General features: G+C 36.9%; 1 protein-coding gene across 1 annotated transcript in view; it reads left to right on the top strand.

The window, feature by feature from the left end:
* Nucleotides 1-84: 84 nt before the first annotated feature.
* Nucleotides 85-12,295, top strand: part of LOC127704721 (phosphatidylserine synthase 2-like) — a 59,033-nt gene continuing 46,822 nt past the window's right edge. Inside the window, exon 1 of the mRNA XM_052208920.1 lies at nt 85-124. The gene's annotated coding sequence lies outside the window, so the exon portion shown is untranslated. The remainder of the gene's footprint in view (nt 125-12,295) is intronic.

Raw genomic sequence — 12,295 nt, 5'->3', positions numbered from 1 at the left:
AAAAAAAAATTATTCTTTTCCTATTTGTAAAATAAAAATAAAAAAATATCCGAAGACAGATTATTTTCGAAATTCTGGCTATTACACCGACTTCCGGTAAACTTCATTCCTTGGCAGCGAAAAGGTAAAATATCTTGTCACTATGCTTCCTTGCTCGTGAATTACAACGTAAATGTCATTCAAGTTTTCTTGAATAAAACAATAAATCAGACCTCACTGTTTTAAAATATGTAATCTTTACCTTTCAAAGATTAGCCGTTCAAGTCTTAATAACATGTAACCTGGTAACAGTAAAGCATGATTCATCTTTCAAATAATTTGTCTCTGTGCCACAAGGAATGGAATATACATATTTATTCAAGATGAAAAGGCATGAATTTTACAGATACAATATATTACAATGACACAGAAATAGCACTAGACATAGTTTATAGACACTAAAATGATTTACATGTTTACCAGTCAGAGATAATATGAGGCAGGCGTTACCTGTGAAAGGGGACGAAGTCTGTATGAATTATTTTTTTTTAATTCAAACATATTTTAACTTCAAAATTTGTTAAAAAAGAAACGGAAATACCCTTACGTTTCCGATTTCGGTTCTGTTGTTTGGGATTTTAGTTATGACGTTATTTATGTTATGACGTCATATTCAATGTAAACAAAGAAACGCTATCAGGTAACGTTTTTTCATATCAAGCCATTCAAGGAATTATTAAAAATGGAATTTGACACATTCCCCATTTCCATTCTCAATTTTATTTTTTACAGAGTTTGTCTAAAGTGCCGTGTGGAGACAGTAGAGTGCCTCCCCGTGCTTCAGGTTTATGCTCTTATAATATACTAGATTATGGAGTGTGTGTCCGAGCTAGTAGTCTGTTGTTATTTATGTATTATTGTCATTTTGTTTATTTTCTTTGGTTACATCTTCTGACATCAGACTCGGACTTCTCTTGAACTGAATTTTAATGTGCGTATTGTTATACGTTTACTTTTCTACATTGGCTAGAGGTATAGGGGGAGGGTTGAGATCTCATAAACATGTTTAACCCCACCACATTTTTGCGCCTGTCCCAAGTCAGGAGCCTCTAGCCTTTGTCAGTCTTGTATTATTTTTAATTTTAGTTTCTTGTGTACAATTTGGAGTTTAGTATGGCGTTCATTATCACTGAACTAGTATATATATTTGTTTAGGGGCCAGCTGAAGGACGCCTCCGGGTGCGGGAATTTCTCGCTGCATTGAAGACCTGTTGGTGACCTTCTGCTGTTGTCTGTTCTATGGTCGGGTTGTTGTCTCTTTGACACATTCCCCATTTCCATTCTCAATTTTAATTGGTATTGCGTTCCTTCCTATATTCTACTAGACTGATAAATATATATTTTACTCAAAGACTCGTGCAAACGAGACCGGAAAAAGGAAGTAGATTTCTGCGCAAATGCGGGAAAATAAAAAAGGCTGAAAATAAAAAAGTTAACGATTTTGAGTTCATTAGTAGAATGAAAATTTCGGGAATTTTCCCGATTTTTTTTATTTTTTTTTTTTTATTAATTTTTCTACCGTAATAGGGGACTTTGTCCCCTTATAACTCTATAGGGTTATTACAGAAAATAACTTTCATGTGTTATTACAGATACTTTCATGAGTTGTCTACTTTTTATTCCTTAAATTTTCTAAATCTGTAATAACATATGTTTGTTATATGTAAAATAAATAAAAAATATTTTAATTTATAATGGGCTCTAGGGAACTCTTGAGACTTTGCGCAGAAACTAAATGCATAGCCTTGATAATTAATTTTTTAATTAAATTTAATACATTTTTGATTAACCATGGTAAATCAATGAGATGAGGCTTTTAAGGGATAAAATTAGCTGTAATAACATAGCTTAGTTATTAAAGGAATGTAACCTATTATATGAGACACTTGGGAATTACTGGGAAGCTTGCGCAGAACCTCATTACATGCTCTGGTCATTATTTCTTACAATAAATTAAAATACATTGTAATTAAGCATGATTTACTCTGAGAAAATGCTTTGGAGTGATATAGAGAAGCTGTTATAACACCCTTTAGTTATCATGGTTATTACAGGCATATTTTTTCTGTAATAACATATAGGTGTACTTTGCAAAATTGGCAAACTATGAACTGTTATATCTTTCTATAGTTAAGTATACATAAAGACAATAGTAATATCAATAGAACTTGTATGCATTTTAACTAAACTAGTGATTTATATTGTCCCTTTGAAACATGTAACATACATATGTTATCACAGTTCTTTGATTTTTTAGTCCACAATAAAAAATTTATGTTATTTTTCTGTAATAACCCTATAGAGTTATATCCCTGACTGTTTACTAAAAATTTTAATTTAAAAAATAAAATTATGAAAATTTTCATGATATTTTGATAATATGAATAGACTAGATTAAATAATGAGTGAAATTTATATTGACTAGATTTTCACTGTAGCTTAATATCTTAGGATGACCCACAAAAGTTATTAAAACTTATTTCCAGTGGGGTCCTTTTATGACGAGACTTCCAGTTTACACCAAGGGTTGACACATAGAAAAATACAAACACAAATCATTTAGAATTTATCACAGATAAATGGTCAAAGCCCCAGTATAATTAATAAAAAAACAAATTCACTATTAAAGATGGATTTAAATTTATCCATCAAAAACTTTTTCACTTGTACTTTAAAAATTATATTTTTTAGAGCAACTTTTAATCATGTCTGGTAATGAATTCCAGTCTTTTATTAAGACTTATTTTTTTTGCTCAGTTCTTATTATTATTATAATTCTTCTATCTCTTCCTCTTCCGCCACTTTTAAATTTGAACTTGTCCGCACCCGTTCTCCAAAACCGCTTGTCAGATTAACTTAGGGTTTCACAAAATGTTAGACTAACATGTCTAGTGGTGCAATCAGGGTTTTGTTTGTGCAATAGGGTTTATAAAGGGGTACTTTGAGGGTCAAAAAGAAAGGAGGGTTTTACTATAGAACCCTATGGGAATTTATTTTTTTAAATTTTCAAATGATTATAAATTGAAAACCGTTTGTGATAGACACAATCTTTTTAATTGAAAATGTTCTAAATGATAAAGCACATTAAATGAAATACAGGGTTAGTCCCCAGGGGTCACCCCCACCCCCTGCCATTTAAGAAAGTTCTAATACCTTGAAAGTGGTCAAGATCCCCACCCCTAAACCATATATATTCTGGTTTGTCATGCTAAGAAGGTTTGAATGATATACAGGGTTAGTCCCCAGGGGTCATCCCGACCCCCTGCCATTTGAGAAAGTTCTAATATCTTGTAAATGGTTGAGATCCCCACCCCTAAACCATATATATTCTTGTTTGTCATTATAAAGCAAATCAAATGAAATACAGGGTTAGTCCCCAGGGGTCACCCCTACCCCCTGCCATTTAAGGAAGTTCTAATATCTTGTAAGTGGTCAAGATCCCCACCCCTAAACCATATATATTCTGGTTTGTCATGCTAAGATGGTTTGAATGATAAACAGGGTTAGTCCCCAGGGGTCATCCCCCACCCCCTGCCATTTGAGAAAGTTCTAATATCTTGTAAATGGTCGAGATCCCCACCCCTAAACCATATATATTCCTGTTCGTCATGTCTAGAACATTTGAATGACGTATAAGATCAGTCCCCAGGGGTTCCCCCCAGCCCCAATGTTCTAATATCTTGTAAGTGGTCAAGATCCCCACCCCTAAACCATATATATTCTGGTTTGTCATGCAAAGATGGTTTGAATGATATACAGGGTTAGTCCCCAGGGGTCATCCCCCACCCCCTGCCATTTGATAAATGTTCTAGTATCTTGTAAATGGTCGAGATCCCCACCCCTAAACCATATATATTCCTGTTCGTCATGTCTTGAACATTTGAATGACGTATAGGATCAGTCCCTAGGTGTTCCCCCCACCCCCTATGTTTTAATATCTTGTAAGTGGTCAAGATCCCCACCCCTAAACCATATATATTCTGGTTTGTCATGCAAAGATGGTTTGAATGATATACAGGGTTAGTCCCCAGGGGTCATCCCCCACCCCCTGCCATTTGAGAAAGTTCTAGTATCTTGTAAATGGTCGAGATCCCCACCCCTAAACCATATATATTCCTGTTCGTCATGTCTTGAACATTTGAATGACGTATAGGATCGGTCCCCAGGGGTTCCCCCCACCCCCTATGTTCTAATATCTTGTAAATGGTCGAGATCCCCACCCCTAAACCATATATATTCCTGTTCGTCATGTCTTGAACATTTGAATGACTTATAGGGTCAGTCCCCAAGGGTTCTTGTAAGTGGCAAGATGATTTGAATGATATACAGGGTTAGTCCCCAGGCATCACTAATGCATATAACTTTATCAAACCAATTTTCACTGGACTTTGCCCAATGTCAGACGACCCTGGGAATTACGAATTATGGGAGCTTCGTTTGGGAGACTTCGTAACAGCATCCTGTTACAATCATTTCTTGTTATTATTATTCTTCTTCTTCTTCTTCTTCTTCTTCCTCTTCCGCCGCTTTTAAATTTGAACTTGTCCGCACCCGTTCTCCAAAACCGCTTGTCAGATCAACTTAGGGTTTCAGAATATGTTAGACTAACATGTCTAGTGGTGCAATCAGGGTTTTGTTTGTGCAATGGGGTTTATAAAGGGGTACTTTGAGGGTCAAAAAGAAAAGAGGGTTTTACTATAGAACTCTATGGGATTTTATTTTTAAAATTTTCAAATGATTATAAATTGAAAACCGTTTGTGATAGACACAATCTTTTTAATTGAAAATGTTCTAAATGATAAAGCCCATTAAATGAAATACAGGGTTAGTCCCAAGGGGTCACCCCCACCCCCTGCCATTTAAGAAAGTTCTAATACCTTGTAAGTGGTCAAGATCCCCACCCCTAAACCATATATATTCTGGTTTGTCATGCTAAGATGGTTTGAATGATATACAGGGTTAGTCCCCAGGGGTCATCCCGACCCCCTGCCATTTGAGAAAGTTCTATTATCTTGTAAATGGTCGAGATCCCCACCCCTAAACCATATATATTCTGGTTTGTCATGATAAAGCACATCAAATGTAATACAGGGTTAGTCCCCAGGGGTCACCCCCACCCCCTGCCATTTAAGAAAGTTCTAATATCTTGTAAGTGGTCAAGATCCCCACCCCTAAACCATATATATTCTGGTTTGTCATGCTAAGATGGTTTGAATGATATACAGGGTTAGTCCCCAGGGGTCATCCTGACCCCCTGCCATTTGAGAAAGTTCTATTATCTTGTAAATGGTCGAGATCCCCACCCCTAAACCATATATATTCTGGTTTGTCATGATAAAGCACATCAAATGTAATACAGGGTTAGTCCCCAGGGGTCACCCCCACCCCCTGCCATTTAAGAAAGTTCTAATATCTTGTAAGTGGTCAAGATCCCCACCCCTAAACCATATATATTCTGGTTTGTCATGCTAAGATGGTTTGAATGATATACAGGGTTAGTCCCCAGGGGTCATCCGACCCCCTGCCATTTTAGAAAGTTCTAATATCTTGTAAATGGTCGAGATCCCCACCTCTAAACCATATATATTCTGGTTTGTCATGATAAAGCACATAAAATGAAATACAGGGTTAGTCCCCATGGGTCACCCCCCACCCCCTGCCATTTTGTAAGTGGTCAAGATCCCCACCCCTAAACCATATATATTCTGGTTTGTCATGCTAAGATGGTTTGAATGATATACAGGGTTAGTCCCCAGGGGTCATCCAGACCCCCTGCCATTTGAGAAAGTTCTAATATCTTGTAAATGGTCGAGATCCCCACCCCTAAACCATATATATTCTGGTTTGTCATGATAAAGCACATCAAATGAAATACAGGGTTAGTCCCCAGGAGTTACCCCCACCCCCTGCCATTTAAGAAAGTTCTAATATCTTGTAAGTGGTCAAGATCCCCACCCTTAAACCATATATATTCTGGTTTGTCATGCTAAGATGGTTTGAATGATATACAGGGTTAGTACCCAGGGGTCATCCGGACCCCCTGCCATTTGAGAAAGTTCTGATATCTTGTAAATGGTCGAGATCCCCACCTCTAAACCATATATATTCCTATTTGTCATGTCTTGAACATTTGAATGACGTATATGGTCAGTCCCCAGGGGTTCCCCCCACCCCCAATGTTCTAATATCTTGTAAATGGTTGAGATCCCCACCCCCTAAACCATATATATTCCTGTTCGTCATGTAATGAACATTTGAATGACGGATAGGGCCAGTCCCCAGGGGTTCCTCCCCACCCCCAATGTTCTAGTATCTTGTAAATGGTCGAGATCCCCACCCCTAAACCATATATATTCTGGTTTGTCATGCAAAGATGATTTGAATGATATACAAGGTTAGTCCCCAGGCATCCCTTATGCATATAACTTTACTGGACCAAACCAATTTTCACTGGACGTTGCCCAATGTCAGGCGACCCTGGGAATTAAGAATTATGGGAGCTTCGTTTGGGAGACTTCGTAACAGCATCCTGTTACAATCATTTCTTGTTATTATTATTCTTCTTCTTCTTCTTCTTCTTCTTCTTCTTCTTCTTCCTCTTCCGCCGCTTTTAAATTTGAACTTGTCCGCACCCGTTCTCCAAAACCGCTTGTCAGATTAACTTAGGGTTTCACAATATGTTAGACTAACATGTCTAGTGGTGCAATCAGGGTTTTGTTTGTGCAATGGGGTTTATAAAAGGGTACTTTGAGGGGCGAAAAGAAAAGAGGGTTTTACTATAGAACCCTATGGGATTTTATTTTTAAAATTTTCAAATGATTATAAATTGAAAACCGTTTGTGATAGACACAATCTTTTTAATTGAAAATGTTCTAAATGATAAAGCCCATTAAATGAAATACAGGGTTAGTCCCCAGGGGTCAGCCCCACCCCCTGCCATTTAAGAAAGTTCAAATACCTTGTAAGTGGTCAAGATCCCCACCCCTAAACCATATATATTTTGGTTTGTCATGCTAAGATGGTTTGAATGATATACAGGGTTAGTCCCCAGGGGTCATCCCAACCCCCTGCCATTTAAGAAAGTTCTAATATCTTGTAAATGGTCGAGATCCCACCCCTAAACCATATATATTCTGGTTTGTCATGATAAAGCACATCAAATGTAATACAGGGTTAGGCCCCAGGGGTCACCCCCACCCCATGCCATTTAAGAAAGTTCTAATATCTTCTAAGTGGTCAAGATCCCCACCCCTAAACCATATATATTCTGGTCTGTCATGCCAAGATGGTTTGAATGATATACAGGGTTAGTCCCCAGGGGTCATCCCGACCCCCTGCCATTTGAGAAAGTTCTAATATCTTGTAAATGGTCGAGATCCCCACCCCTATACCATTTATATTCTGGTTTGTCATGATAAAGCACATCAAATGAAATACAGAGTTAGTCCCCAGGGGTCACACCCACCCCCTGCCATTTAAGAAAGTTCTAATATCTTGTAAATGGTCAAGATCCCACCCCTAAACCATATATATTCTGGTTTGTCATGCAAAGATGGTTTGAATGATATACAGGGTTAGTCCCCAGGGGTCATCCCGACCCCCTGCCATTTGAGAAAGTTCTAATATCTTGTAAATGGTTGAGATCCCCACCCCTAAACCATTTATATTCCTATTTGTCATGTCTGGAACATTTGAATGACGTATACGGTCAGTCCCTAGGGGTTCCCCCCACCCCCAATGTTCTAGTATCTTTTAAATGGTCAAGATCCCCACCCCTAAACCATATATATTCTGGTTTGTCATGCCAAGATGATTTGAATGATATACAAGGTTAGTCCCCAGGCATCACTAATGCATATAACTTTACTGGACCAAACCAATTTTCACTGGACGTTACCCAATGTCAGGCGACCCTGGGAATTACGAATTATGGGAGCTTCGTTTGGGAGACTTTGTAACAGCATCCTGTTACAATCATTTCTTGTTCCATTATAAAAGAAAGTGGTGGATTCACACCCTTTAATTCCTGGTATATAAAAGTTTTTACTACTAGATCTTGTATTGAAAGATGTTTCATTTCTAACAAAATTAGTATGTAAATAATTTGGGCATATATTGTTAAAAATGTTGAAAACATGATTGAGTCTTAGTTGTTTGACTCTATTACTAATATTTAAAAAGCCCAATTTCTTAAATTCAATATAAGTCACACTCTTTCTGGATGTAATTGCAGAATAAATCTCACAATCTTATTTTGTGCCACTTGAAGTTTATTCTTCATTTGTTTTGATATACCTTCATACTAGCATGCACATGCATAGTCAAAATGACATTGAATTAGAGAAGAGCACAATGTCTTCCTAGATTGAAAATTTAGACACTCTTTGTTTCTATATAAAAATTTAAGCCTTTGGTTGTCTTTTTTCACTATAGAGTTGACAATAAAATCACCAGTTAGAAACTGATCAATCATTATTCCCAAATAGTTACTAAAATGCACAAAGTTATGAGACAAGTGTGACTTGTGGAAAAGGCGGAAGGTCATATAATATATATGCTCTTTGGAAATACATGATGTTTAAAAAAAAATCAAATTAATTAATAGACTAATCTCAAAATGTTTTTGTCTCCACTGTGACATAGGGATTACTATCTGGCAACAGCGACAGTGTAAACTATTTGTTTAAAGCAGGTAAAAGACCTGGATGCTTCAAACCTTGAATGCAGACTCCTCATGTTACATGAATAAGGTTGGTGGTGTATGTATGTATGTTCCTAGATCCCTCTGTTATTCAGAACACCCCTTAAGAGCTGTGAAGGTACAGTTGAATCTGTGTACACTCCCTATTGGGATTAATGAAGATGTGTCACTAATATATTTACGACAATATTTACAATGACAATCCCCACCCCAACACAAAGGGAGTTCTAGGACTCTGGGAAGTCTGTTAGTATGATGGAAGAAGGCAAAGTTCTCAGAGAGAACCAATGGCTGCTCGGTGGAACAGACAAATTGAAGAGATATCAACAGATTAATCTCAAGGTCAAAGTCGGGGGCAACTTTGACTAACCAAGCCCCCCAAAGTACCTATTCTAGGCAAAAAAAAAATATATGTCTTTGTTAGGGTTACATCACTTAAAAAAATAGGATAGGTACATGTAGGTCGGTATTTCCATTTTCTTGTATTTTTATACGACCGTCGTATATTGGTACGATGTTGGCGTCATCGTCATCGTCCGAAGACAAATTGGTTTTTAGCACTCTAACTTTAGTTTAAGTGAATGGATCTCTATGAAATTTTACCATAAGGTTCAATACCACAAAAGGAAGGTTGGGATTGATTTTGGGGGTTATGATACCAACAGTTAAGGAATTAGTGGCCAAAAAGGGGCCAAAAATAAGCATTTTTGTAACTTCCAGACATAACTTGTGTGTTAGTGTATGGATCTCTCTGACATTGTACCACAAGGTTCCATATCACAAAGGGAATGCTGGGATTGATTTTGGGGGTAATGTGCCTCCAAATTTTAGGAATAAGGGGCCAAAAAAGGGTAAAAAAACAAGCATTTTTATACGACCGCAAAAAAATTTTTGTGGTCGTATATTGGTATGACGTTGGCGTCGTCGTCGTCGTCCGGCGTCGTCGTCGTCGGCGTCGTCCGAAGACACATTGGTTTTCGCACTCTAACTTTAGTTTAAGTGAATGGATCTCTATGAAATTTTACCATAAGGTTCAATACCACAAAAGGAAGGTTGGGATTGATTTTGGGGGTTATGGTACCAACAGTAAAGGAATTAGGGGCCAAAAGGGGCCAAAAATAAGCATTTTTGTAACTTCCAGACATAACTTGTGTTAAAGTGTATGGATCTCTCTGACACTGTACCACAAGGTTCCATATCACAAAAGGAATGCTGGGATTGATTTTGGGGGTAATTGCCTCAAAATTTTAGGAATTAGGGGCCAAAAAAGGGGCAAAAAACAAGCATTTTTCTAGTTTCATGATAATAACTTGTGTGTAAGTGTATGGATCTTTCTGAATTTGTACTACAAGGTTCCATATCACAAAGGGAAAGCTGGAATTGAGTTTGGGGGTAATTGCCCAAAACGTTTAGGAATAAGGGGCCAAAAAGGGGCCAAAAATAAGCATTTTTCTAGTTTCCAGACAATAACTTGTGTTAAAGTGTATGGATCTCTCTGAAATTGTACCACAAGGTTCCATATCACACAGGGAATGCTGGGATTGATTTTGGGGGTAATTGCCTCAAAATATTAGGAATTAGGGGCCAAAAAAGGGGCAAAAAACAAGCATTTTTCTAGTTTCATGATAATAACTTGTGTGTAAGTGTATGGATCTTTCTGAAATTGTACTACAAGGTTCCATATCACAAAGGGAAAGCTGGAATTGAGTTTGGGGGTAATTGCCCTAAACGTTTAGGAATTTGGGGCCAAAAAGGGGCCAAAAAACACATTTTTTTTAGTTTCCAGACAATAACTTGTGTTCAAGTGTATGGATCTCTCTGAAATTGTACTGCAAGGTACCATACCACAAAGGGAAGGCTGGGATTGAGTTTGGGGTGATGAATCATAAGGGGGTTCAAAAAATTTGGGGGGGGAATTTTTTTTTCCTTTTTTTTCTTTTTTTCCTTTTTTTTTTCTTTTAAAATTTTCCATTTTAAGTTGGTTATTTCTGATTTATATTTAAAAGCAAATAATAATGATATGGTAGGAGATACACACCAAACAGGATGTGTAAATTTTTATATAATAAGTATTGTGCAATAGCAAGAAATTTTCAATTGCACAGTATTGCACAATAGCAAGAAATCTTCAATTGCACAGTATTGCGCAATAGCAAGAAATCTTCAATTGCACAGTATTTCGCAATAGCAAGAAATATCCAATAGCACAATATTGCGCAATAGCAAGAAATTGTCAATTGTACAGTATTGTGCAATAGCAGGAAATATTCAATTGCACAGTATTGTGCAAAAGAAGATACTTCGTATAAATTGCTTATTTCTTGACCAATTTCAATGGGGTTTTATTCTTGAATTCTTGGGGTTCTTTAATATGCTGAATCTAACCGTGTATTAAGTTTTTGGATTTTGGGCGCCGTTTTTAAATTGGTCCACATTGAGGTCCAAAGGGTCCAAAATTAAACTTTGTTTGATTTCATTAAAAATTAAATTATTGGGGTTCTTTGATATGCCGAATCTAACCGTGTATTTAGATTCTTAATTTTTGGTTCCGTTTTCAAATTGGTCTACATTAAGGTCCAAAGGGTCCAAAATTAAACTTAGTTTGATTTTAACAAAAATTGAATTCCAGGGGTTCTTTGATATGCCGAATCTAAACATGTATTTAGATTTTTGATAATGGGCCCAGTTTTCAAGTTGGTCCAAATCGGGGTCCAAAATTAAACTTTGTTTGATTTCAACAAAAATTGAATATATGGGGTTCTTTGATATGCTGAATCTAACCATGTATTTAGATTTTTGATTTTTGGGCCCCGTTATCAACTTTGTCCACATTGAGGTCAAAAGGGTCCAATATTAAACTTTGTTTGATTTCATCAAAAATTGAATTCTTGGGGTTCTTTGATATGCTGAATCTAACCATGTATTTAGATTTTGGATATTGGACCATAATAGGTGAATGTCCAATTTAAAATTTTTAAGTTCTTAGACCACATTCATTCTGTGTCAGAAACCTATGCTGTGTCAAATATTTAATCACAATCCAAATGCAAAGCTGTATCAAGCTTGAATGTTGTGTCCATACTTGCCCCAACTGTTCAGGGTTCGACCTCTGCGGTCGTATCAAGCTGCGCCCTGCGGAGCATTTTATTCTAGTTTCATGACAATAACTTGTGTGTAAGTGTATGGATCTTAATGAAATTGTACTACAAGGTTCCATATCACAAAGGGAATACTGGAATTGAGTTTGGGGGTTATTGCCCAAAACGTTTAGGAATAAGGGGCCAAAAATAAGCATTTTTCTAGTTTCCAGACAATAACTTGTGTTCAAGTGTATGGATCTCTCTGAAATTGTACTGCAAGGTACCATACCACAAAGGGAAGGCTGGGATTGATTTTGGGTGTAATTGCCTCAAAATTTTAGGAATTAGGGGCCAAAAAGGGGCAAAAAAACAAGCATTTTTCTAGTTTCAGGACAATAACTTGTGTGTAAGTGTATGGATCTTTATGAAATTGTACTACAAAGTTCCATATCACAAAGGGAAAGCTGGGTTTGAG

Source organism: Mytilus californianus, unplaced genomic scaffold (genome assembly GCF_021869535.1).
Source record: "Mytilus californianus isolate M0D057914Y unplaced genomic scaffold, xbMytCali1.0.p SCAF_6, whole genome shotgun sequence".
Lineage (NCBI taxonomy): Eukaryota > Metazoa > Mollusca > Bivalvia > Mytilida > Mytilidae > Mytilus > Mytilus californianus.
The sequence above is the reverse complement of the archived record's forward strand: the minus strand, read 5'-3'. Positions and strand labels throughout refer to the sequence as shown.